The following is a 25,312-nucleotide window of genomic DNA, read 5'->3' as shown; positions in this document are numbered from 1 at the left end:
TTCAGGGTATCTGCACTCGTCTAATTATGTCCTCTTGCCCACTCTTGATTTTAAATGGCCTATCGCTATTTGGATAATCTCCACCAGTCCGACCATACTTCAGGATATGTTTGGTTGCCAAACATTTAATTTTGTAGGCTTCAAACCCAACAAGAGACTTCCTCCACCTCTTAGCCTCTGTACCTTTCCTGTTTTAAGGCACTTTTTAAAACAATCCTCTTTGATCAAGCTCTTGATCATCAGAACTAAGAACTTAATGAGGCTCAGTTGTATTCTGGGATCGTTAATACTCATTCCGGATGCCTTCAAAAGTTTCCAACCATTAAAGAGATTATATAAGTGGTTGAAGTCATTGCACAGCAGAGGGGGACAAATTGGGGAGTTATTTCAAAGAGCTATGATATGCCAGAAGACCTCCTTCCACACGCCAACTCTGATTCTACAAACACAAAAATGATTTTCAGACTTGGGAAGATCCTTCAAAAATGTCACAAGTAACCAGCTTTTGGGCAGAGTAGAGTTGCTGAGATGATAGACCAGGATTTAGGGGTACCAGTAGTGATAATATACTGAACACAATCAAATTTTGAGGTTGTAGAATGATGAGGTCTTCAGCATTTTTGACACTTTGACCATTTTCCTTCCTCTTCACAGAACAAGTCAAATAGCGGCAGCTCAATGTTGCGTGGCCGCTCAAGCCTGCTCCACCGTTGATGATGATTTTGGCTGGTCTTCCACATCAGTTAAACTTTTGCTCATATCTCATCCTCTTTTCAAAACATTGATCTATTCACGTGTAGTATCCCTCTCGCTAACTTCATGTGAATTCATTCCAATCACTGAACTCCTAACGCTGACTCACCCGAGATCAAAAAATTCAGCTGAGATCAAGAACTGATCTAGCCTGTATGGCTGAGCTGGCTTTTAAAAGGTTTGCCAGTGAGAAACATTCATTAAAAAAAATACAAATGCATGGATTGCTCTCCAATCCTAAACTCTATTCAAATTCAGTTGACTGAACGGTTGGTTTGTGATGCAGAGTGATCCCCTGCAAGAGAGGGCTCAATTGCCACACCAGTGAGCCTACCACAAATGATCTTCGCCTCAAACCCTCTACTTGCCTGAGGCATGGTAATCTTCTGGTTAAATCATAACCAGTTGTCTCTCTCTAAGGAGTCGCCAAATGGCGTGGTAAGACTTTTCCTTTAATCACGATAACATGGCAACAAGTAGATAACTCAGCTGATGTCACTGACTAATAGAATCCTCAACTATACTAATATTAACGATGTGATATCATCAGAAGGCATGCTCAACTCAGTTTTAATTTGCAAATTAAGTTAACAACCATTCAATCAATATCACTGAAGTACTCATATTACTGATCGTCTCGATACAACATTGTGGTTACATCTGTTCATAAGTGAAGTGTAATGTAATTGCACTTACTGTGGTTTTATCAATGTGACCCTGCAATGAGTCAATAAGCAGGTCACCCACAGGTTGCTGATCAGTGTGGACCCCCTCAGCTGTTATCACATGAGCCTCAAGATCATCCAGAGCTTTCTGCAGTTCTTGAAGTTTCTCCAACGCCTTTTCCACCTGTTTCTGCCAGTTGCTCGCACGGGTTTTCAATTGCTCCCAATTTTCCTTCACTTCTATTGACTGTTTGCGGACAGCTTTGGCAATTCTCTGGGCTCTCTCTTCCAGGGTAGGTTCTGGAAATATGAAGTGCAAATAATTTATCAACTATTCATGACTTTGATCAATGGAACTTCGGTTTTCTTTCTAAAACCCTTTCCTTTAAAAGGTCTCTCTGGACTTTCTCCTGAAATTGGGAATATCTAGTATAAGACTAAAGATTTTATTCATTAAAAATTTATGACTACCAAGGAAACTTTAAAAAAGGAAAAGGATTAGAGTGACTAAATGGGTAAAGTTCTCAACAAAAGACATGAAAAATCCGTTCAGGATATCTTTCGTAGCTATGAAACAAGCATCCAACATAAACCAACTTTCATCTTTCAGGGCTGGCAAGTTAGAATGATAAACTCTAAGTCTACCCTGCATAGTTAACTCAAGAACTCACTTAATGAGGTTGTTAAGAGATATAGGGATAACAAAGTGAGCAGCTGAATGAACACAGCAGGCCAAGCAGCATCTTAGGAGCACAAAAGCTTCCATGTTGGGCCTAGACTCTTCATCAGAAAAGGGGGAGGGTGAGGGGGAGAGGCCTCTGAAATAAATAGGGAGAGAGGGGGAGGCGGATCGAAGATGGATAGAGGAGAAGATAGTTGGAGAGGAGACAGACAAGTTAAAGAGGTGGGATTGAGCTAGTAGAGGTGAGTGTAGGTTGGGGAGGTAGGGAGGGGATAGGTCAGTCCGGGGAGGATGGACAGGTCAAGAGGTGAGGTTGGTAGGTAGGAAATGGGGGTGTGGCTTGAGGTGGGAGGAAGGGAGAAGTGAGAGGAAGAACAGGTGAGGGAGGCGGGGACGAGTTGGGCTGGTTCTGGGATGCAGTAGGGGGGAGGGGAGATTTTGAAGCTTGTGAAATCCACATTGATACCTTTGGGCTGCAGGGTTCCCGAGCAGAATATGAGTTGCTGTTCCTGCAACCTTCAGGTGGCATTGTTGTGGCACTGCAGGAAGCCCAGGATGGACATGTCGTCTAAGGAATAGGAGGGGAAGTTGAAATTGTTCGCGACTGGGAGGCGCAGTTGTTTATTGTGAACCGAGCATAGGGACTGCTTTGCAGAACACCTAAGTCTCTCCTTGGTTTCCACGATGTTGAGGAGGCCACAACGGGTCCAGCGGATGCAGTATACCACATTGGGAGATGTGCAGTTGAACATCTGCTTGATGTGGAAAGTCTTCTTGGGGCCTGGATGGGGGTGAGGGAGGAGGTATGGGGGTACGTGTTGCACTTCCTGTGGTTGCAGGGAAAATGCCGGGTGTGGTGGGGTTGGAAGGGAGTGTGGAGCGGACAAGGGAGTCACGGAGAGAGTGGTCTCTCCAGAAAATAGACAAGGGTCGGAGGAAAAATGTCTTTGGTGGTGAGGTCAGATTGCAGATGGTGGAAGTGTTGGAGGATGATGCGTTGTCTCCAGAGGTTGGTAGGGTGGTATGTGAGGATGAGGGGGTTCTCTTTTGGTGGTTATTGCAGGGGCAGGGTGTGAGGGATGAGTTGCAGGAAATGAGGGAGACACGGTCAAGGGCGTTCTTCACCACTGCGGGGGGTTGGGGGGGTGGGGAGGAGTTGCGCTCCTTGAAAAACGAGGACATCTGAGGTGTACGGGAATGGAATGCCTCATCCTGGGAGCAGATGCGGCGAAGGCAAAGGAATTGGGAATAGGGGATAGAATTTTAGCAGGAGGTGGGTGGGAGGAGGTGTATCCTAGGTCGCTGTGGGAGTCGGTGGGCTTGAAATGCATATCGGTTTCTAGGTGGTTGCCTGAGATGGAGATAGAGGGGTCCAGGAAGGTGAGGGAGGTGTTGGAGATAGTCCAGGTGGACTTGAGGTTGGTGCCCGAGATGGAGACATATATAGCTCCATTCATATTCACAAATCTCTGTTTCAAATCGAATCTTCTGAAGCACGTATGCAATTTTTCATTGTCAATTAATGTTGGAATGTTGATTGCACAGCAAAAGTGTTTCAAGAGACTGATGGGCCTCAGACTTTTTAGCCAATTGTATTTGGCAAGTTGACGTTCAGCACTTCTGTAACAAGTCCAATCCCAGTAAGTGGAGCAAATGGCATGGTCAACATTTCAAAAAAATACAAGAGAGAAAAATTAAGACAATGGCCTGAGTGTTTCGCCCGATTACAGCAGAGGCATTAACACATACTAGTTTACATTAATTTATCTCTGAATCTACCAAGGAATGAATTCTTTGACAATGTCATGACAACATTGAGACATTTGGCAAGCTCAGGGGCAAGGGGACTGGTTCAGAACTGTACACAGAAACGTAATGAAATGCTGAAACACTGTATGGTGAGAATGGTACGAACAAGGAAATGGTACTATTTCATCTGTATCAATGCGTAGTTGGAATACACATGGTTTGAACCGGCACCAATGCAAAATTGAATAGCCATTGCGTGACATAGCATGTGTTCAGAATGAGGAAGAGATGAAGCTTAGTTAGGATTCATTTCACTAAAATGAATCTCAACTAACTAATCTAATTAAACAAGGCAGTTTTACATACAGAACGCTGGTTTACAAACAAAATCTGCACTAATTGACTTCCAGATAGTAAAATGAAAGCTGTTGATCTCAAACTTTGATTATAAACAGAACTGAAAGATGAGGTGACAATATTGGATTCAGGATTACAAACTGACATCGGGGATTCAGCAACTGATAGAGACCATCCATGTAGTTAATCTTGAATTGGCAGCATTACAAGTGACCAGGACAATACCTGCTCTATAAAAATAAGAAACAGAAGACAACTAAGATACAAAAATGTGACATTCAATTCCAATTACAAAATACTTTAAGCAAACAATTTTATTTCATTCACATATATTATCTGCAATAATATCCATTTAATATTGGTTCTTCCAAACTGTTGCAGCACTTTGACATTAAAAGAATATTCCATCACAAGTATTGCTTGCAATAAAAATCCCAGCATGTTCTGAAATCCTTAGAATAAAAGTATTTCAATCCGATGGTGCTCCTGCATTATTCGTCAGTTCCCCACTCAATGGGTATGTTCTGATATGCAGCAAACTTCTATTGTTCGATATGGGGACGGGTATTTACTTGGCATTGTTCTCATGGAGGCAGCACTGACAGATTATAATTTTCTTCCTGTGGGTTTTGTAGTCCAGATTTTTCTCTCCTCCATTATATTGCATTAAAGATCAACAACATTCACCATTTCCTCAGTTTGAGAACCTACCATGTTAAAAAGTGACCAATTAAATTGTTGCATTGCCTTCAATTTCACAAGGACTGAACTAATCTGCTGCTTCCGACACTGATTGCAAAATTAAACCATGAATTGAGAACAAAAACAGCGGGATTTTGTACTTTCTGTTGTGGCAAGTTTGGAAATAGAGGACATTTAATCAGGTAGAAGGATGGTACCACCTACAATTCTGCTTAGAGCCAGATTAAATCCATGGTGAGAAGACTTGTACATAACTTCCCAACTTCGTTGCGAGTTAAAGTCCCTAACTGAGCAACTGGCGCACACATACATCATCCCACAACAACTGGTATTGACTCAACAGTGGGCAGGGGTGTCACCATTAAGAAATGTAACAGGCCTTCAAAGGCATTCAATGTGCAACATCAAGAAGGGGAAGCGGCGTGCTAATGGTGGTTCACTCAATCCTGGCCCGAGATCTAGCAATAATCGTAGGTTGGTTGCCATGGTAACAGAGATCATCACCTCCCAAGTGACACTGCTGCTCAGTACACCTGCTGGGTTCTGGTTAGCCAACAGCTCATGGCGAATGAAATCGCACCAGATCGGCCGCCGGTCTATTAAGTGCCAGAGGGGAGAAAGATGTAGCTGCCGACGCATGAGAGGAGCAAGGTCAGGATGACATACCCCTTGAGGGCAGTGACCTGAGGCTGGTGTTCCCCTGAAGGGAAGATGGTTGGGGCAAGCCGTTCCCTCATCAGTTCTCGAGTCAATGGCCTAGACCCTCGTCGCTTCCACAGGATTCCATCCAGAGGCTAAACAGCTGCCTATTCATCAGTGCATGCAACTTCTTCAACTCTGATTCACAGCTGGGCCTGCAGGTAAATCTGCAAAACCACTGTCCCAGAGTACAGTTTCTTTGCATAAAAGGCACATTTTCAAGCTAGGAAGTCAAGGTTAACCAATCTCTTCCAACATTTAGAACTTTTGATGTTGGAAGTCAGTCAAGTACAAAGTCGCAGCTCATCAGGAACTAAAACAAAGTTGCTGGAATAGCTCACCAAGTCTGGCAACATCTGTGATGGGGAAAAAAAAGCAGCGTTAACTCTTTGGGTGCGGTCACCATTCCGCCACTCATCAGGTTTATTACTGGAATATTAATTGAGTAGAAACTAAACAAAATTGGATAAAAGGCAGGAGATGGAGAGTGGTGATGCAAGGAAGTTTTCCATCATGGAGACCTGTTGCCAGCAGTGTTCCACAGGGATCATTGCTGGGTCTGCTTTTGGTTGTCATTTATATAAATGATTTAGATGAGAATATAGAAGGCCTGGTTAGTAAGCTTGCAGATGATACCAAAATCGGTAGTACAGTCGACAGCGAAGAGGGGAAATGCCAGTTTTAAGGAAAGGTCACCGGACCTGAAACGTTAACTTTGTTTTTTCCTTCAAAGATGCTGCCCGATTTCCTGAGCTTTTACAGCAACTTTGTTTTTGTTCATAATTTACAGCATCTGTAGTTCTTTCGGTAGTTAGGAAGGTGTTTCATTACTCAGACCTTTGAGGAGAAGAGTTGGAATGCCATGTTGAAGTTGTACAGGATATTAGTGAGGCCTCTTCTACACTGTTGTGTCCAATTCTGGTCAGTGTTCAAGGAAGGATATTATTAAGCTGGAGAGGGTTCAGAAAAGATTGACCAGGATGTTGCCAGAAATGGATGGTTTGAGATTTAAGGTGAGAATAGACTGGGGCTTTTTTCACTGGAACATAGGAGGTTGAGGGGTCACCCGATGAATGTTTATCAAATAATGAGGGATCTAGATAAGGTGAACGCCAAATGTCTTTTCCCTACTGTGGAGGATTTCAAAACTAGGGGGCATATTTTTAAGATGAGAGGAGAAAGATTTAAAAAGGAAATGAGGGGCAATCTTTTTACACAGAGGATTGTTCTAATGAGTTTTGAGAAGCTTTGTAGCTCAGGTTGAGGTTCTGGATGTGAGTTTGCTCGCTGAGCTGGAAGATTCGTTTTCAGACGTTTCGTCACCATTCTAGGTAACATCATCAGTGAGCCTCCGACGAAGCGCTGGTGTTATGTCCCGCTTTCTATTTATCTGGTTAGGTTTCCTTGGTTTGGTGATGTCATTTCCTGTTATTTTTCTCAGGGGATGGTAGATTGGCTCCAAATCAATGTGTTTGTTGATGGAATTCCGGTTGGAATGCCGTGCTTCTAGGAATTCCCGTGCATGTTTCTGTTTGGCTTGTCCTAGGATGGATGTGTTGTCCCAATCAAAGTGGTGTCCTTCCTTATCTGTATGTAAGGATACGAGTGATAGTGGGCCATGTTGTTGGATTGTTCATATGTGGAATGAACTTCCAGAGGAATTGGTGAATGTGGGTACAGTTTCACTATTTAAAAGACATCCAGATAAGTACATGAATAAGAAATGTTTGGAGGGATATGGCCGAGTGCAGGAGGCAGGCAGGACTACTTTAGTTTGGGATTATGGTCAGCAAGGACTAGTTGGACTGAAAGGTCTGTTTCGTGTTGTGTCACTCTATGATTCTATAAATACAATTTTATTTAAATGCTAGCGTTATCTTCTTTAGCATTGATCAAGGGTAGGTTATGGACAAAATAGAGCTTTGTATTTAGTCTGATCTCAGCTGTTTAAGGAGACTGGTGAAGTCTTTCTTGTCAGAAAAGTGGCCTAAAAAGTCATAAACAGGAAACAAATACAAGATTGGGTTGCCTCTTGAGGTTAACCACAGATCTATGTAAATGTCTGGCTCACATTCAGGAGGACTTTGCAATGTGTGACTTACTGGTGTTTTATACCACTACAACAATTGAATACGATGGATTTGCTTTACAAGAAAAATGGTGAAGGGCTATTTTGTTTCACTTTGTAATTTACTACACACTATCAAGGTCATTGATGTTTGACATTGAATGAATCAAATTCCATTTTAGTTGAGGAATCGAGTGGTAATATCAGGTTTGGCCTTTGAAATGACAAGTGTTATGATCCCAGTTGATGATGATACTGGACAATTCAGATCCCAGGGTGAGATAAATTTTCATTCTTTTTACTGTGGTATTCAATTACTGAAAGTGCTCACAAGCGGATGCCTATGTGTATTTTTAACAGAAGAACACAGAAAATTATTAGATTAAAACCCACCTCTTGTCCTTCTCACTGCACACGGTATAGGTGTACAAATCAAACTTAAAACTTGCGCAGCATTCCTCCAGTATAGAATCCAAGCTCACAAATAACATTATTATGTGAAGGCTGTTCAATATTGCTCTCCAGAGAGAGAAAAATGTTTTCACTTTCTATTAATGTTCTCTTATCATTATTTTAATTTTACTTGGATGGATTTCATTTTAACAGCATTGAAACCTTCATTTTTTTTAGTTTTATGAATCACAGAAACCCAGTAAGCAGGTACAGCAGGTATTAAGGAAGGCAAATGGAATTTTGGCATTTGTTGCTAAAGAAAGCGAGTATAAAAATACAAAAGAAGGTTGCTGCAACTATGCAAGGCATTAGTGAGACCACACCTGGAGCCCTGTGTACAGTTCTGGTCTCCTTACTTAAGGAGAGATGTCATTGTATTGGAGGCAGTCCAGTGGAGGTTCACCAGGATGATTCCAGAGACGAGAACCTGTCTTAAGACAGACAGAGTAGTTTCGGCCTGCATTCTCAGGTGTTCAGAAAGATGAGAAGGGATCTAATTGAGGGATATAAAATGTTCAAGCAGATTGATAAAGTTGACATGGAAAGGATGGTTCCTCATGCGGGCAATAGAACAAGAGGTCATAGGTTTAGCATAAGGGGAAGAAGGTTTAAAGAGTTGATGAAAAATTTCTATGCTGGAAGGGTCATGAATCTCTGGAATTCACTCCCTGAGAGGGCATTGGGGGGCTGTGACATTGAGCAAATTTGAAGAGGAGATAGAACGATTTTTGAGTTCATAATGGATTCAAGAATTATGGAGAGCAGGTAGGAAACTGAAGTTGCAGCAGAGATAAGATCAACCACAATCGTATCAAACAGCGGGGCTCGAGGAGCTGAATTGTCTTACTCCTCCTAGTACTTAAGTTCATTATCATTTTTGGCTTGGAGCTGTGAACTGTGAGCTGAGAGTGACCTTTGGACTGTGAGCAGCAGCTTATGTGAAAAAAGAAGAAACAATTTGATATTTGTTTCTGAGGCTAGGTCTGGAAGTTAATTGCAGGTCAATTCTTCTTCCAAGAAAACTCGATTGATGTGTCACTAACAAAGAGAAACCAATATTGAACTGTCTTTAAATCAGAAGGATTGTCCCTGCAAAAGCTACAGGACAGAGGTTTGATTGCCAACTGGTTGTCCTCCCATTATCAACTTAATCTAAGTGAAGAGGTCCTCTGTTACAAGTAATAATTAAATATCCCCCCAAAGCCTACTGAAAGGTATTTGCATAGCTCAGTGTTTTCAGAAACCAAGACAGAAGCTCAGAAATTACTGGAAACGCTCAGCAAGTCTGGCAGCATCTATGGACAGAAGTTAGAATTCACGTTTCCGATCCTGTGACACTTACTTAGAAATAAGGAATCCTGAGGAAGGGTAATCTGACCCAAAATGTTAACTCTGTTTTCTCTCCACAGATGCTGCCAGATCTGCTGGTTTTTTACAGCAACTTCTGTTTTTGTTTCTGATTTACAGCATCTGTAGATTGTTCAGATTTTAGCTTGAAGATACTATCTCATCTGACTGTGAGATTTCAGATGATGGACAAAAACAAAATTTCCGGAAAAGCTCAGCAGGTCTGGAAACGTCTGTGAAGGTAAAAAAGAGGTACGATGTCAGATCTGGTGACCCTTCCTCAGAACTGATCAGAGGAAGGGTCGCCAGATCTGAAATTTTACTTTGTTTCCTTCACAGATGCTGCTGGACCCGCTGAGCTTTTCCAGCAGCTTTGTTTTTGTTCCTGATTTACAGCATCCACAGGGCTTTCCGTTTTAAAGATCATGCAGTCTGGTTAAGTAAACTGGCCAGTTACAGTTGATTTATTTTTTTCCCTTTAATATATTCCTTAATTATATCTGTTTGTCTGTCTTTCTGTCTTTATTAGAATGGGGGCTAGAATCAAAGAAGATGATGTTTAAGTCATGGGCATTCATCAGAATACCTTTTTGCTTAACTTTCTTTTAAAAGATACATATTGTTAATAAATTGTAAAATCTTTTGTTTAAGCTATAAACCTGGTGTCTGGTATTGTTATGCACAAAGTCTGGCACTGACTTTTCAAAAAATCTGATTAGGAAACATTGGGATCAATTTTGAACGTCACCAAATACTTCATATCAATGTGTTACGAACAGAGGCAGGGAAGCTGATTTAATACGGCTGTGACTTCAGGTCATAAAATCAGTAATAACATACTTATATGAAATAAATAAAGACAGTCTATCACAATCTCTTCCTAATCAAGTTCACTTTGATTATGACATTAATTTCTCACAGTATTTGTACTTCATAAAGCAACCACATTGATATTGTCTCTAATTCAGTTAAGTGGGCAAGTTAAGGGCACTGTGACAGTCAGCCAGTGTTACTCAGAGCAGCGAATGAGAGCTCTGTGACGGGCAATCAGTGTTACCGGGAGGAGGGAGTGAGAGGCCTGTGACAGTCAGTCAGTGATTCTGAGAGGAGCGGGTGAGGGCCCTGAGGTAGTCAGTCAGTGTTACTGAGAGCGGCGGTTGAGGGCCCTGTGATGGGCAGTGTTACTGAGAGGAGGGGGTGAGAGCCCTGTGACAGTCAGTCACTGTTACTGAGAGGAGCGGGTAAGGTCCCTGTGATGGGCAGTGTTACTGAGAGGAACGGGTGAGGGCCCTGTGATGGGCAGTGTTACTGAGAGGAGCAGGTGAGCACCCTGTGACGGGCAGTGTTACTGAGAGGAGCAGGTGAGGGCCCTGTGACGGGCAGTGTTACTGAGAGGAGCGGGTAAGGTCCCTGTGATGGGCAGTGTTACTGAGAGGAACGGGTGAGGGCCCTGTGATGGGCAGTGTTACTGAGAGGAGCAGGTGAGCACCCTGTGACGGGCAGTGTTACTGAGAGGAGCAGGTGAGGGCCCTGTGACGGGCAGTGTTACTAAGAGGAGCGGGTAAGGTCCCTGTGATGGGCAGTGTTACTGAGAGGAACGGGTGAGGGCCCTGTGATGGGCAGTGTTACTGAGAGGAGCAGGTGAGCACCCTGTGACGGGCAGTGTTACTGAGAGGAGCAGGTGAGGGCCCTGTGATGGGCAGTGTTACTGAGAGGAGCGGGTAAGGTCCCTGTGATGGGCAGTGTTACTGAGAGGAACGGGTGAGGGCCCTGTGATGGGCAGTGTGACTGAGAGAAGCAGGTGAGGGGCCTGTGAAGGGCAGTGTTACTGAGAGGAACGGGTGAGCGCCCTGTGACGGGCAGGGTTACTGAGAGGAGCAGGTGAGGGGCCTGTGATGGGCAGTGTTACTGAGAGGAGCAGGTGAGCGCCCTGTGACGGGCAGTGTTACTGAGAGGAGCAGGTGAGGGCCCCGTGATGGGCAGTGTTACTGAGAGGAGCAGGTGAGCGCCCTGTGACGGGCAGTGTTACTGAGAAGAGCGGGTAAGGTCCCTGTGATGGGCAGTGTTACTGAGAGGAATGGGTGAGGGCCCTGTGACTGGCAGTGTTACTGAGAGGAGCGGGTGAGGGCACTGTGATGGGCAGTGTAATTGAGAGGAGCGGATGAGGGCACTGTGACAGTCAGTCAGTGTGACCGAGAGGAGGGCATGAGGGCCCTGTCCAGTCAGTCAATGTTACTGAAAGGAGCGGGTGAGGGCCCTGTGACAGGCAGTGTTACTGAGAGGAGGGGGTGAGAGCCCTGTGACAGTCAGTCTGTGTTACCGAGAGGAGCGGGTGAGGGCCCTGTGACAGGCAGTGTTACTGAAAGTAGGGAGTGAGGGCCCTGTCCAGTCAGTCACTGTTACTGAGAGGAGCAGGTGAGAGCCCTGTGACAGTCAGTCAGTGTTACCAAGAGGAGCGGGTGAGGTCCCTGTGACAGGCAGTGTTACTGAGAGGAGGGGGTGAGAGCCCTGTGACAGTCAGTCAGTGTTACCGAGAGGAGTGGGTGAGGTCCCTGTGACAGGCAGTGTGACTGAAAGTAGGGAGTGAGTGCCCTGTCCAGTCAGTCACTGTTACTGAGAGGAGCGGGTGAGAGCACTGTGACAGTCAGTCAGTGTTCCCGAGAGGAGCGGGTGAGGGCCCTGTGACAGGCAGTGTTACTGAGAGGAGAGGGTAAGAGCCCTGTGACAGTCAGTCAGTGTTACCGAGAGGAGCGGGTGAAGGCCCTGTGACAGGCAGTCAGTGTTACCAAGAGGAGCGGGTGAGGTCCTTGTGACAGGCAGTGTTACTGAAAGTCGGGAGTGAGGGCCCTGTCCAGTCAGTCACTGTTACTGAGAGGAGCGGGTGAGAGCCCTGTGACAGTCAGTCAGTGTTACCAAGAGGAGCGGGTGAGGTCCTTGTGACAGGCAGTGTTACTGAAAGTAGGGAGTGAGGGCCCTGTCCAGTCAGTCACTGTTACTGAGAGGAGCGGGTGAGAGCCCTGTGACAGGCAGTGTTACTGAGAGGAGGGGGTAAGAGCCCTGTGACAGTCAGTCAGTGTTACCGAGAGGAGTGGGTGAGGTCCCTGTGACAGGCAGTGTTACTGAGAGGAGCGGGTGAGAGCCCTGTGACAGGCAGTGTTACTGAAAGTAGGGAGTGAAGGCCCTGTGACAGGCAGTCAATGTTACTGAGAGGCGCGGGTGAGGGCCCTGTGACAGTCAGTCAATGCAACAGAGGAGCGGGTGAGGGCCCTGTGACAGGCAGTGTTACTGAGAGGAGGGGGTGAGAGCCCTGTGACAGTCAGTCACTGTTACTGAGAGGAGCGGGTGAGAGCCCTGTGACAGGCAGTGTTACTGAAAGAAGCGGGTGAGGGCCCTGTGACAGTCAGTCAATGCAACAGAGGAGCGGGTGAGGGCCCTGTGACAGGCAGTGCTACTGAGAGGAGAGGGTGAGGGCCCTGTGACACAGTCAGTCAGTGTTACCGAGAGGAGCGGGTGAGGGCCCTGTGACAGGCAGTGTTACTGAGAGGAGTGGGTGAGGGCCCTGTGACACAGTCAGTCAGTGTTACCGAGAGGAGCGGGTGAGGGCCCTGTGACACAGTCAGTCAGTTTTACTGAGACGAGCCGGTGATGGCCCAGTGACGGTCAGAGAATTTTATTGAGAGGAGCGGGTGAGATAAGGCTCTCACTGAAAAGCATGCATACGAGCAGAGACCTGAGTGGGAACACTGGTTTGTGTTCCCTCCAATTGAGCAGGCGGATGAATAAATTAAAAGCAAAGATCAGTGTTCTGTTCAGTTAAGGTATGCCTGGAATTAAGCTCTGACCCATGATTGGTGCATCCTACACTACATGTCAAATGCTGAGTGCTCCTGCTGGTCTGCATGACCATGTGTACAGCAGGTGCCTCTTATTGGAGCAACTGGAGCCCAGGGTCTTGAGCAACAAGTGGGAGCATTTCAAAGCATTGGTGAGTCTGACAGGTTTGTTGATAAAAACCAAAAGAACTGCATATGCTGTAAATGACGAACAAAAACAACGTTGCTGGAAAAGCTCAGGAGGCGTGGCAGCATATGTTGGAGGAGAAAACAGAGTTTAGGTTTCCAGTCTGGTGACCCTTCCCCAGAACTGATGGTGGCTGGGAAAACATCGGTTTCTATGCAGAAAATAGGGAGGAGGGTAGTGTAGGGAGTAAACAATAGGATAGAGCCCAAAGAGAGAGAAAGACAGGTGGACAGATAAAGGAGTTGCAAACAATCAGGCTGGGAGGGTGAACAGTTGTGAATGGGGACTGTTCGTCACTAACAACAGGGAATGTGTCGTGGCAGGCTGCGTGGTAACAAAGCCTGGTGTGTGGGGTAGCGGGGGCTGGGATATGGGAGAGTTTAGGCCCTAAAATTACAGACCTCAATATTGAGTCTGGAGGGCTGTCAGGTCCTCAAGTGGAAAATGAGGTGCTGTTCTTTCTGCTTGCGCTGGGCTTCAGTGGAACACTGTAGCAAGCCGGAGACAGAGGTGTTGGCCAGATTTGTTGACAGTATATGTTTCAGGGTGTTGTTTTGTGATTGAATGCAAGTTTTATCAGGAGAAACTGATAGGCTAAGTGCGTTTTCCATGCAGCAGAGGAGGCTGATCGACGTATGCAAAATTATGAGAGGCATAGATTGATTGTGAGAACCAGTAAATGAGTTTAAGTCAGAGGGCATAGATTTCAGGTGAACTGTCAGCTATTTAGAGGGGATCTGAGGCAAGTGTTTTCACCAAAAGTGATACAAACATGTAATATGCTGCCTGGCAAGGTGGAGAAGGCAGGTACGCTTGCAATATTAAAGAAGCAACAGATGAGCATTTAAAGGGCCGGCGTATGGTCGGTAATGACTCAGTGCAGGTAAATGGGATTAGTAGTTTGATGTTTGTTAGTTGGCATTGATGTTGATTAAGTGAGCGTGTTTCTGTACTGCATGACTTTATGAAGCAGGAAAGGAGATATCAGAGGTCCTGGCAAAGATTTTCAAGTCATTTCTGGCCACAGCTAAGGTGCCAGAGGACCGCTAATACTCTCAGCAGAGAGATCTCGGTGTCCATGTACACAGATCCTTGAAAGTTGCCACTCAGGTTGACAGGGCTGTTCAGAAGGCATACAGTGTTTTAGCTTTTATTAGTAGAGGAATCGAGTTCCGGAACCAAGAGGTTATGGTGAAGCTGTACAAAACTCTGGTGCGGCCGCACTTGGAGTACTGTATACAGTTTTGGTCACCGCATTATAAGAAGAATGTGGAAGCTTTGGAAAGGGTGCAGAGGAGATTTACTAGGATGTTGCCTGGTATGGAGGGAAGGTCTTATGAGGAAAGGCTGAGGGAATTGAGGCTGCTTTCATTCGAGAGAAGAAGGTTGAGAGGTGACTTAATTGAAACATATAGGATAATCAGAGGGTTAGATAGGGTGGAAAGGGAGAGCCTTTTTCCTAGGATGGTGACGGCGAGCACGAGCGGGCATAGCTTTAAATTGAGGGGTGAAAGATATAGGACAGTTGTCAGAGGTAGTTTCTTCACTCAGAGAGTAGTAAGGGTATGGAACGCATTGCCTGCAGCGGTAGTACATTCGCCAACTTCAAGTACATTTAAGTCGTCATTGGGCAAGCATATGAACATACATGGAATAGAGTAGGTTAGATGGGCTTCAGATTGGTACGACAGGTCGGCACAACATCGAGGGCCGAAGGGCCTGTTCTGTGCGGTAATGTTCGATGTTCTATAGATGTGTTGTCTTTGGGCTTTGTATTTTGACAAAAGGTTAAGTCATAACATGAGAGCCCACAGTGTTGGAGGTAGCATATTAGCATGGATACAGATTGGTTCATAGGCAAGAAACAGCAATTGGAGATAAAGGGTTCTTTTTCAGTTTGGTGACCCATGACCAGTGGGGTTCTACAGGAATCGGCGGTGGGACTACAACTGTTTACAACATATATTAGTCATTTGAAGGAAGGAGGGTGGATCCTGACAAGTAGTTCAGAGGGGATAGATTTTGAGATGAATTCTAAGTTAAAATGTTTGAGTCAGCGAGTGAGTGATTAAGTCTGGAAGGGTGAGGAACCAAATGGCATGTAAGACAGAAGTGAGTTTGATATGGTTAAATAGAATGTATTTCATTAATGTGGGCAGTGTATAGAATAAGACGGATGAGCTGAGTGTACAGACAGGCATGTGGGAGTATTATATCATAGCTAAAACTGAGGCGTGGTTGAAAGATGGGCATGATTGGCAGCTCATCACTTGTCGTTTTCGGGTATTCAGACCAGATAGAGAGCAGAACAGACAGAAGAGTGGGCCATGTAAAGAAGGTGGGTCACAATATTGAACAAGGAATCAATGAAGAAGGATTATAACTTGGAAGGATCACAAAGCAAAGTTATATGGAAGGAGGCAACAAACATAAAAAGGGCAAGCTTACTGTTGTGTGCTCCTGAACAGTCTGAGAGATACAGGATTGAAATATAATTAAATTTCAGACAAGGGTAAGAATAATAAGGCCGTAATAGGGGACTTTAACTATCCAACCACTCACTGGAATAGTTTAAGTTTGCAAGGTAGGAAGGGAGCAAAATACTTGAGTTGCATTGCATTCGGGGGCGGGGGCGGGGGAGGGGGGAGGGGGGGCGGGGTGTGCACAGTTCTGGACCTAATATTTGGTAGTGAATCCAGGCAGGTCGAAGGCATATCAGTAGGAGGTTTGTCCAAAGCCAAACTCTGTCGTCACGCGGGTGCCAGCAGTCACTTCCCCGAGAGCAGACCCTGCGATGTTGACAATTGCTGGCCAAGATAGAGGCGAGAGAAGCAGTTGCAACAGCTGGCAAATATCCACTCTGACTTTCATGTCAGTAATTGTCACTGTCTAATTCCTCACTTCAAGGTGAGGTGAGATACTCATGAGACCTAAATACTCGCACAAAGGCCTTTTGTTGCACACTAGTGAAACTCATCTCTCACCGTTGAAACCTTTGATGGAAAACTGGATTTTTTTTCTCAAAGCCAAGTATTTCTTTCTAATCTTGTCATAGTTTTTCCAACTGATCCAGCACTGCCCACATCATCCAGAAAGGCTGGGAATATTTAGCCCACTGTTAGCTTCACTGATATTTTTACAGTAAATCCAGGCCATCATGGACTACCAGAACACATGACCAAAAAGTCCCAGCTATATCTCTCTGTTTGTGATGTTTATTAAGGGCTAAACAGGGAAACTGTCTTTGAAGGACTGGACAAAAAAATGTTGGATTCAACAAGTTAACAACATTACTGTTTTGCCTTCATGTAATATACTTGCAGTGCAATCAAATATTTCAGACAGAATCAATTAAAGATCTACTAAGGCAACCTGAACAGGTCTATCCAGTTGTTGATTCAATCAGATTTGGGACCTTTGGCCTTTGACAAACCAAACAATGACCATTATAGAATGGGTTGGTAATTCTTTATTATCTACAAGATTTAGGGACAACAAATTGTCATAGTGGCATAAACTCTATAAATGGAAAGTAGAGTTTTCATTTCTGTCGAGTTTAACAAGGTTTAAGATTGATAGCTTAATCTGTATTAGGCTGACTCTTGAATAACATTACCAAAGAAAGTTTCAACATATTTGCCCCCAAAAAAGTCAGATATTTTGTATATATAAATCCAGGAAATAGTGGAGATGTACAGCAGATTAATCAGCAAGAAAAAATATGTTGATCCTTCATTTTTTTTATTCATTTGTGGGATGTGGGCGTCACTGGCTGGCCAGCATTTCTTGCCTATCCCTAGTTTCCCTTGAGAAGGGGGTGGTGAGCTATCTTCTTAAACCATTGCATTCCTCCTGCTATGGGTTGACCCACAATGCTATTTGGGAGGGAATCCCAGGTTTTTGGCCCAGCAACAGTGAAGGAACAGCCCTTTCATTAAGTTATCATCTCTTGCGTTTTCAGCATATAGAATACTGCCAAAAACAGACACAATTTGCCACAGCTTTCCACTTTGCACTCATCAGGACAAATGCAAGAATGCTAAGTTTCAAAGGATCATAATTTATAGCACAGAAGAAAAGGGCTGATCGATTGACAAGTTGACTCTAACTAGTCCAAGTGTTACCGCGCTATTGGGTAATTTTAAAATAGTGCAGAAATTGGACAAATCACTTGGTTCAGGAGAAAGCACCTGTGAATGTAACTAGGTCGCATCTAGCTCGAACGAATAAGATACATTACAAGATTAACCAATTAAATTGTTTTTTAGTGCAGCTACTGACACACACTTCGGATTCTTTGGTAAGCAATGCCCCAATCACAGAATCACATCTAATGCCATGTGAAACAAAATGTCTGCTAACAAGTAGCTGATCAAATTAAACATGTTCTTTCAGCCATTCACAATAGGCTTGTGCTCACGCTCAATCAGCCTACGCTTGCAAGACCCAAAGGCGGCCAGAGTCAGGACAGCAATCCGAACATTGATAGCCATGTAAAACTCTATGCCGTCAGGTTACGCTCAGAGAAGAAAATAAAACAGAATGTGTGGAAAAGTGGTCACACAAGAATGGAAGCAAGAAAATCCCTACAACACTCTGAAAGGCACAGGCAGGAACCACCATGGGTGGCACTATAAAATCAAGTCAACACAAAGAGGAGACATGAGAGTCATTTGGCAGAAAATATAAAAAACAACAAGCTTTCTCCAAATATCTATCAAGAAGGGCAAACAAGACACCACCACAATTAGGAGTAAGGTGAAAAAGTGGCAGCATTATTACTTTCAGACTTCTGCATACATGCAACAAACCAAAAGAATTTGAAATAACAAGGCAGAGGTTTTGGCGAAATGGCATCAGACCCAGTTCTAGATATTGGTAGTCCTCACACTGACTGGATGAAAAGACAATATAGACATTTTCTAATCAACCTGTTACACACCTCTGGAGCAGGTGAAACTTAAACTTGTTGGTCTAAAGACAGGGACACTATCACTGCACCACAAGGGTCCTGTGAAGACACAATGTAACAAACACACACAAGTAATACCTAGGTGCTACATAATTTGTCGCAAAATGTTAAGAAACAATTAGAAAGATCAGGGAACACTGGCCTCTATTACAAGGGGAACTGAAAAAAGGTGGGAATTCTAGCTGCCCCAATATACAGCAGGGTATAGTTTTGACCTCCTTCCTTCAGGATATGTTTATATTGGAAGCAGTTCAAAAGAACATTCTTTATGTTGATTCTTAGGGTGAGGACTTGACTACGTGGAAAGCCTGAGCAAGTTAGGCCTTAACTCATTGGCGATTAGAAGAATAAGAACTGGTCTTTTTGAAACCCAAGATTCTGAGAGGTCTTAACGGGTTGGATGCCGAAAGGATTCCAGGACTAGGCATACTGTTTAAAATTAAGGGGTCTCCTATGTAAAATAGGATGAAAAGAAAATGTTCTCAGTCATCAGTTTGGAATTCTCTGGCCCAGCTCGCAGTGGAGGCCAGGTTCCTGACTAATTCCAGGTTGCCTAACAGATTTTAGAGTTCTGGAGTTGAGGGCTACGGAAGGCAGGCAGGAAAGTGGAGTTAAGGCCCAATCAGATCAGCCATAACACTGAAAAATTCAGCAGGGTCAAGGGATAAATGGCTTACTCCTATTTCTAAGATCGATTTGGGCTTTGACTGAAGTGCCATTAAAAATCACCGATTCAATATTTGCAGTGGTGACTAGAGAAAATGTTTAAGTAAAAATGTGACTTTATATTTAAGATATTGAAGTTGCACATGGATTTGCAAGGCTATATCAAGGTTCTTAAATCTTGAGAGGAAGCAATTCACTTTGTCACTTTGGTTCCCTGCAAGCATTATCCACAATTCGCCCCACTCCATTTTCCCTTCTCTACAACTCTACACTTTTTTCAGCTTTGTGTAAATAAATTCCTTAATGGAACTTGCTACAGACTGTGCTTCTAATAGTCTAACCCTGCCACCTACAGAGACTTTCGAGTCGGTGTATGAGAACTGTTGAGTATGTGTGTCTTTATTTCTGTGCAGCCATTTAAATTATAACATTTATTCTACCTTGTTTCTGTGTCAGTTCTCACGACACATGCTGAATTTCGTCTGCCACACTAGATTTTGCATCTGGTATAAAGTATTTCGTTCCTCATTCCATCTTACAGGAAAGATGTGAATTAATGGATGGATCCCAAAGCAAGAAATCAAGGTTGATTCTTACAATGAGTTTCAGAGACAGTAGGAACTGCAGATGCTGGAGAATCTGAGATGACAAGGTGTACAGCTGGATGAACACAGCAGGACAAGCAGCATCAGAGGAGCAGAAAAGTTCATGTTTCAGGCCGAAACCAATCAGAAGAATGGTCTAGGCCCAAAACATCAGCCCTCCTGCTCCTCTGATGCTGCTTGGTCTGCTGTGTTCATCACCTCTACACCTTGTTATCTCTCTTTTTTCTAAGAAGTGCTGATTTGTCGGAGCAATTTCTGGTTGTGAGGCTTTAATGTCTCTGAAAAAGATTCATGAGGGACCCTTAATGGAAAATAAATATCAGAGATTTATTGGGTTGGGCAAATTCCCTCAAGAATAATGCCAACTGCATGGACACGATTCCCATTCCAACTGAGGTAGATCTGGAATCTGCCTCCTCAGTCTGTCCCTAAAAGTGAAAGGGAATAGCAAACCACTGCTGGTTAAAAATAAGATTGTCAAGAAAATTGCTCAGGATCAAGCATCTGCAGATAATGAGCTTAAAACTTGCCTTAAAGCAATCCACACATCAATGATTGGAAGAACGAAATGAAAGAAAACAGATAGAGGAGGCTCTTGGTTCCAGAATCAAACAGAAACTGATGAAAGGCTTGGAAGGAATGGCTAGCTAAAGCAACGGTCTGCTACTATCAAAAACACTGCACTTTTAAGAAGCTACTAAGCCAGAATTAGGTTATTTTTAAACACACAATTAGTCTTCAACCCTTATTTCCCAAATATTGAGTGGGCAGTGCCGTGGATAAGTGGTTAGTTGTGCTGCCTCACAGCGCCAGGGACCTGGGTTCGATTCCCCACTTCGGCAGCCGTCTGTGTGGAGTTTGCACGTTCTCCCCATGTCTGCGTGGGTTTCCTCTGAGTGCTGCGGTTTCGTCCCACAGTCCTAAGGCATGCAGGTAAGGTGGATTAGCTGTGGGATGTGCAGGATGACAGGCATAATGTAGGGGGATAAATCTGGATAGGCTGCTCTTTGGAGGTTCGGCGTGGACTCGATGGAGCAAATGGTCTGCTTCCACACTAAGGATTCTATGACTGCTGCATGAACTGAGCTCTACCTTGAACGTAATATTCAGTCATACATTTGATCTACTGCTTTGCTCTGTGCCATGGTTCGCACACTGTGAAAACTGTATGAAATGCAATGCAAATGCAACACAAATGCTTTTCACAGTGTGTTAAACTCCAGAGACATGAAATTCAAATAAACAAAATCTCTCTCTCGCTCAACAGGCATCTACATGAAGGAAACAACCCCTGCACAAGAACTCAGGCTTTAATCAGCTAATAACCATGATATGTAACACCTTCCTCCTCCCCCATGTTTATGCATCAATTTGTTAATTCCATAAAAACAACATGCTTGGTTCTTGCAGACAGATACAACCCCACTTCACAGTCATTCTGCCTTTGGGTACAAATTTCACTCAAAAATTAATTCAGCATCTTTTTCGTTTATCCTGAAACTGCAATAAAAGCCAAAAACATCCTCTTTGACAATTCCCCTTTTTAACATGATAACAAGACCTTATTCTACTAATTCAAAAATTGTTGCCATAGAGAGGCCAAGGGCAGGAGGTCAGGAAATGAAATGTCAGTTCAATCAATCCAGGTACCTGACAGCAAATGGATGCTCGTATAAGCATCATCCACTCTCTGGTCCAACTTTACAATGCTGTGAATAAGGCACTCTTGTTAATCCATACTATATGGATTTCTTTCACTAAATTAGCAGTGGAAATTAGGCCACAGTAAAAGGTCAGCAAAACTAATTACAAACTCTCAGGCATATGAATAATTCATGCAGTCGATGGTCAAATGCTACTAAGTTCCAGAAAATTGAGAAAACTCCCATAAATTGTGGCCCCAATTGTTTGGCTGGAAACCATGGCCAGAACAGGTTTCTTGCATTTCTCCACAGTAAATACTACTTCAAAACAATTAGAACAATGATAAATGGAACACACATGTATTCGATCAATGTATTTAAAACTGGTGAATAACTATCCTCCTCAATTAAAAGCTGGATAGGTTTATGGGGTTTAAAGCAGAGTCTATTTAAGAATGACCACTGTATTTACTTTCAGCTGTTCGAATATATAAGAGAATCATTACATGTTTAATTTCTCAATTTAAACAAAGACATGGCACTCCACAGCAGGATATGCTCTCTGTAAATTGTGACAGGCATCTCTGGTAATTAACTAAAACACAAATCAACTATTCCACTGACTTTTCCCAACATTTGAACACACTTTGTAGTTCTCTATAAACTTAACATAAATGTACTTTGACTTTTACTGCTGTTGTATGTTCATAAAATTCCATTATGCGTGGCACTAACACAGTTTTCAACCTGCTTAGAAACGGATCAACAACACATTGAAGTATGTAAGAGAATGTGTGCTGTGGTATTAACCACTGCATCAACAGAAATTAAACGCAAAGTGAATAACATGGAATGAAGAACTAAATATTAGGCCATTAGATAAAATCATGTTTTTCTTACTATACCTGTTCAATTTTTCTTAGCAACTCCTGCAAGCTGAAGTTCAGGCCATTCATCATTATGTCTCACCTTGACACAGCCGACATCTTTCTGCAATAGGTTGTCCCATTACTGCTGTTGTGCTGCAGTTTTACATCTTCAAGAAGATTACCTCCTGTTTTAACCTGTCCTCATGTTTCTCTTACACACTAAATCCATCAGATTGTGGTTTACATATTAGCAGTTTCACACATCCATCAATTCAAAAGAACTCGTCCAAAGATACCCAGATCCAGGGTGCTCAGTAGTCTTTTGCGGCTTTCAGCCATCTTCCATTGTGCTTTCTTCGTCCCAGGCAGTTCTCACCCTAAAGTTCAGTCAAAGACTTTGCTAGTTCTCGCTTCTTCCAACAGCCCAGCTGTTTTTCCTTTAACGTACCCAATTTTGGGGTCCGTCTGAATCAAACAGTTGGTCTAAACCGCTGGCAATTTGGAAGTCAAAAATAACTGACCGATCGTCACATAAGAAATTTTTAAAAAGGACTTTCTGCGCAAAGGTAAGAAAACCAATCCTCGAAGGGAGTCTATTGTAAACATATAACCAAACAGTGACATCAAATGGGACTTCAGTCCCCAGGGCAAGGAAGACCACAGCAAAATACCAGACCACTCCCAATGATCTGTAAATTAATGTGTTCATGTACAAGTCCCTCAGATTTATTACCATCTTTGCTACAGGCTGAGAGTTCAGAGATCTGTGCCCATCAGTTCCACTGTGCTTCTCTACCTCATACTACAGATCACTGCACTGCCTAGTTGAGTTGATACAATGTAGCCCTGGAACTATTTTGTCACAAATCAATAAGGCACTTTCATCACAACAGGAGCAGATTCAATGCTGTCAGTTATTTCAATGCCCTCTCATTTTTGAATGGTTTTTTGTTACTTCATTATTATGTGTTACTGCTTTAGTGCATCAGCAGCCAGGTAACCAACAAATTCTCTGATGTATCACTGGCAATTATGGACTTTGGACCAGGTTCATTAATGCTTTGATTTTTCTCTCTCCTTCTACTTTCAGGAATCCCAGTGTTTCTTTGCCTTCCAACTGACCTACCAGTGTTCAAGGATATTGTTTTCCATACAGCAAGATATTATTTTCAGAATTATACCCCCAAAATATAATCTAGCAATTTAACACAAGAAATTCAACTGGCATACGCCAGCGAGAGTTATCACATTCGTAACCCTTATGACAATTGTTTGTAGATTCTCCACATCCTCTCAGCATTGTCTGGCCAATACTTTCCTCCATTTACTGTGTTAACAGCAAAGTCACAAAGTGAAATTATATTCTATTTGTGTCAAATTTCAGAAGGACAATGGATTCAATGGTAAAGAAATACTAACTCAAATACAGCAGCTATAGATAATCAGATTAACCTTCCAACCAAAGCAGAGCAACAACCAAACGACAGACTGCCAAACTATACACCCAAAACAACAGCAAATTCAAAATAAGAAAAGCCATGATTAAACTGCTCTCATGAGAATGCACTTGATAACTGCACTCGGATACAGGGAAAAATGCCAAGCCTGGAGGAAAAGCGCAGCATACCCATAAGGTAAACTCAGGTTGCTGAAGGCATGCTTCACAAGAAATAAATTAAAGAAATTTTGGCTTTGCTGCTGGCAAACACAGCAAATGGCTGGTGAAAACAAATGAGACGTTTCTGAGGGAAGGCTCAACTTCAAAAACATGTGCTCTAAAGAATCAACATGACAAAACAAAATCAGAAAATCAGATGACACCAAAAACAGAACTTGCTGGCAAAGCTCAGCAGGTCTGGCAGCATCTGTGAACAAAAATCAGAGTTCACGTTTTGGGTCGGGTGACCCCTCCTCAGAACACAACCCTCTTGTTTGTCCGTTTCTATGCATAATGCAAAATGTAAAACAGTTGTCTAATTGCAAAGATTTTCATCATGTTTTAGTATTTCAGCCAGAACATACAGCTTATTAGATGATTAAATTGGTCTTTCATGACAAGCCTGCTCATAAAGTTGTGTCTAAACTGCAGTGGGTAATCACTTCGGCAATGCTGGATGTGTCAAAATGCTGCTTGGCCTTCGGTGTCCATCCAGCTCCACACTCTCGGATTCTGCAGCATCTGCAGTTCCCATTATCACTGATACAATTTTGTGACTTACCCATTTTCAAACCAAATATTTCAGAAGATATTCTAGACAATAGAAGAAATCTGTTAAATTACTTTATGTTGAATCTTTCAGGGTAATACTAAGAGTATGTTTTTGCATGTTACAGTTTTCAAATCAGATGCACAGCAACAGGATGCCTCCAAGTATTTCTAAACAAGACAGATGTGATTTTTTGTGGTGGCACAGAAGCAGAACAGTTGTTGCCAGTCTCCAAAAGTCTATTACTTTAGCATATCAGAGTGTCCGGGGTAATCTCACAGCATACTCATGACAAGATCACTCTCAAAGCCACACACAAATCAAATCTAATTCTAGACGGATTCTTCTCTTTACTTCTATTTATTTTAAAGCAAACATTTGTACAGGAAAGAATTTTACAATCAGACTGTTTGAATCAACTGCTTTAGAAAAAGGCCGACAACAAACACACAGCACGCAGTTCTGAGCAAATTATTGAGGGTCTGTCTACCAGTCCTAACTATTTCTTCATGAGGACCATAAATCTTTTTGAATCCTTATATTTCCTTGTCGACCTTGTCAGCATTTCATGATAAAGTACATATAAATGCTTAAAACAAGTCAAAATCCTGGAATTCCCTCCCTAATGTCATCGCGAGAGTAGCTATATCACATTGCATGCAGCGGGTTAAGAAAGCAACTCACCACCACTTTCTCAAGGGCGACTCAAGACAGGCAGTGATGTCCATATCGCAAAAGTGAATAAAAATTGTATATTGAAATAAAGATACACAATAGTAAGTCTCACCTCAGGTGAGGAAACTACTGGAAGCAATTCTGTGGGACAGAATCAATCCACACTTGGAAAGGCAGGGC

At 43.2% G+C, this 25,312-nt stretch overlaps 1 protein-coding gene across 2 annotated transcripts in view; it reads right to left on the bottom strand.

Annotated features, from left to right (window-relative positions):
- Positions 1-1,471: 1,471 nt before the first annotated feature.
- LOC132210882 (uncharacterized) overlaps positions 1,472-25,312 on the bottom strand; it is a 350,749-nt gene continuing 326,908 nt past the window's right edge. The window contains exon 7 of one of the 2 annotated variants that reach the window (XM_059653854.1): positions 1,472-1,718. The gene's annotated coding sequence lies outside the window, so the exon portion shown is untranslated. The remainder of the gene's footprint in view (positions 1,719-25,312) is intronic. The other variant, XM_059653853.1, reaches the window with a different exon arrangement.

Source organism: Stegostoma tigrinum, chromosome 22 (genome assembly GCF_030684315.1).
Source record: "Stegostoma tigrinum isolate sSteTig4 chromosome 22, sSteTig4.hap1, whole genome shotgun sequence".
Lineage (NCBI taxonomy): Eukaryota > Metazoa > Chordata > Chondrichthyes > Orectolobiformes > Stegostomatidae > Stegostoma > Stegostoma tigrinum.
The sequence above is the reverse complement of the archived record's forward strand: the minus strand, read 5'-3'. Positions and strand labels throughout refer to the sequence as shown.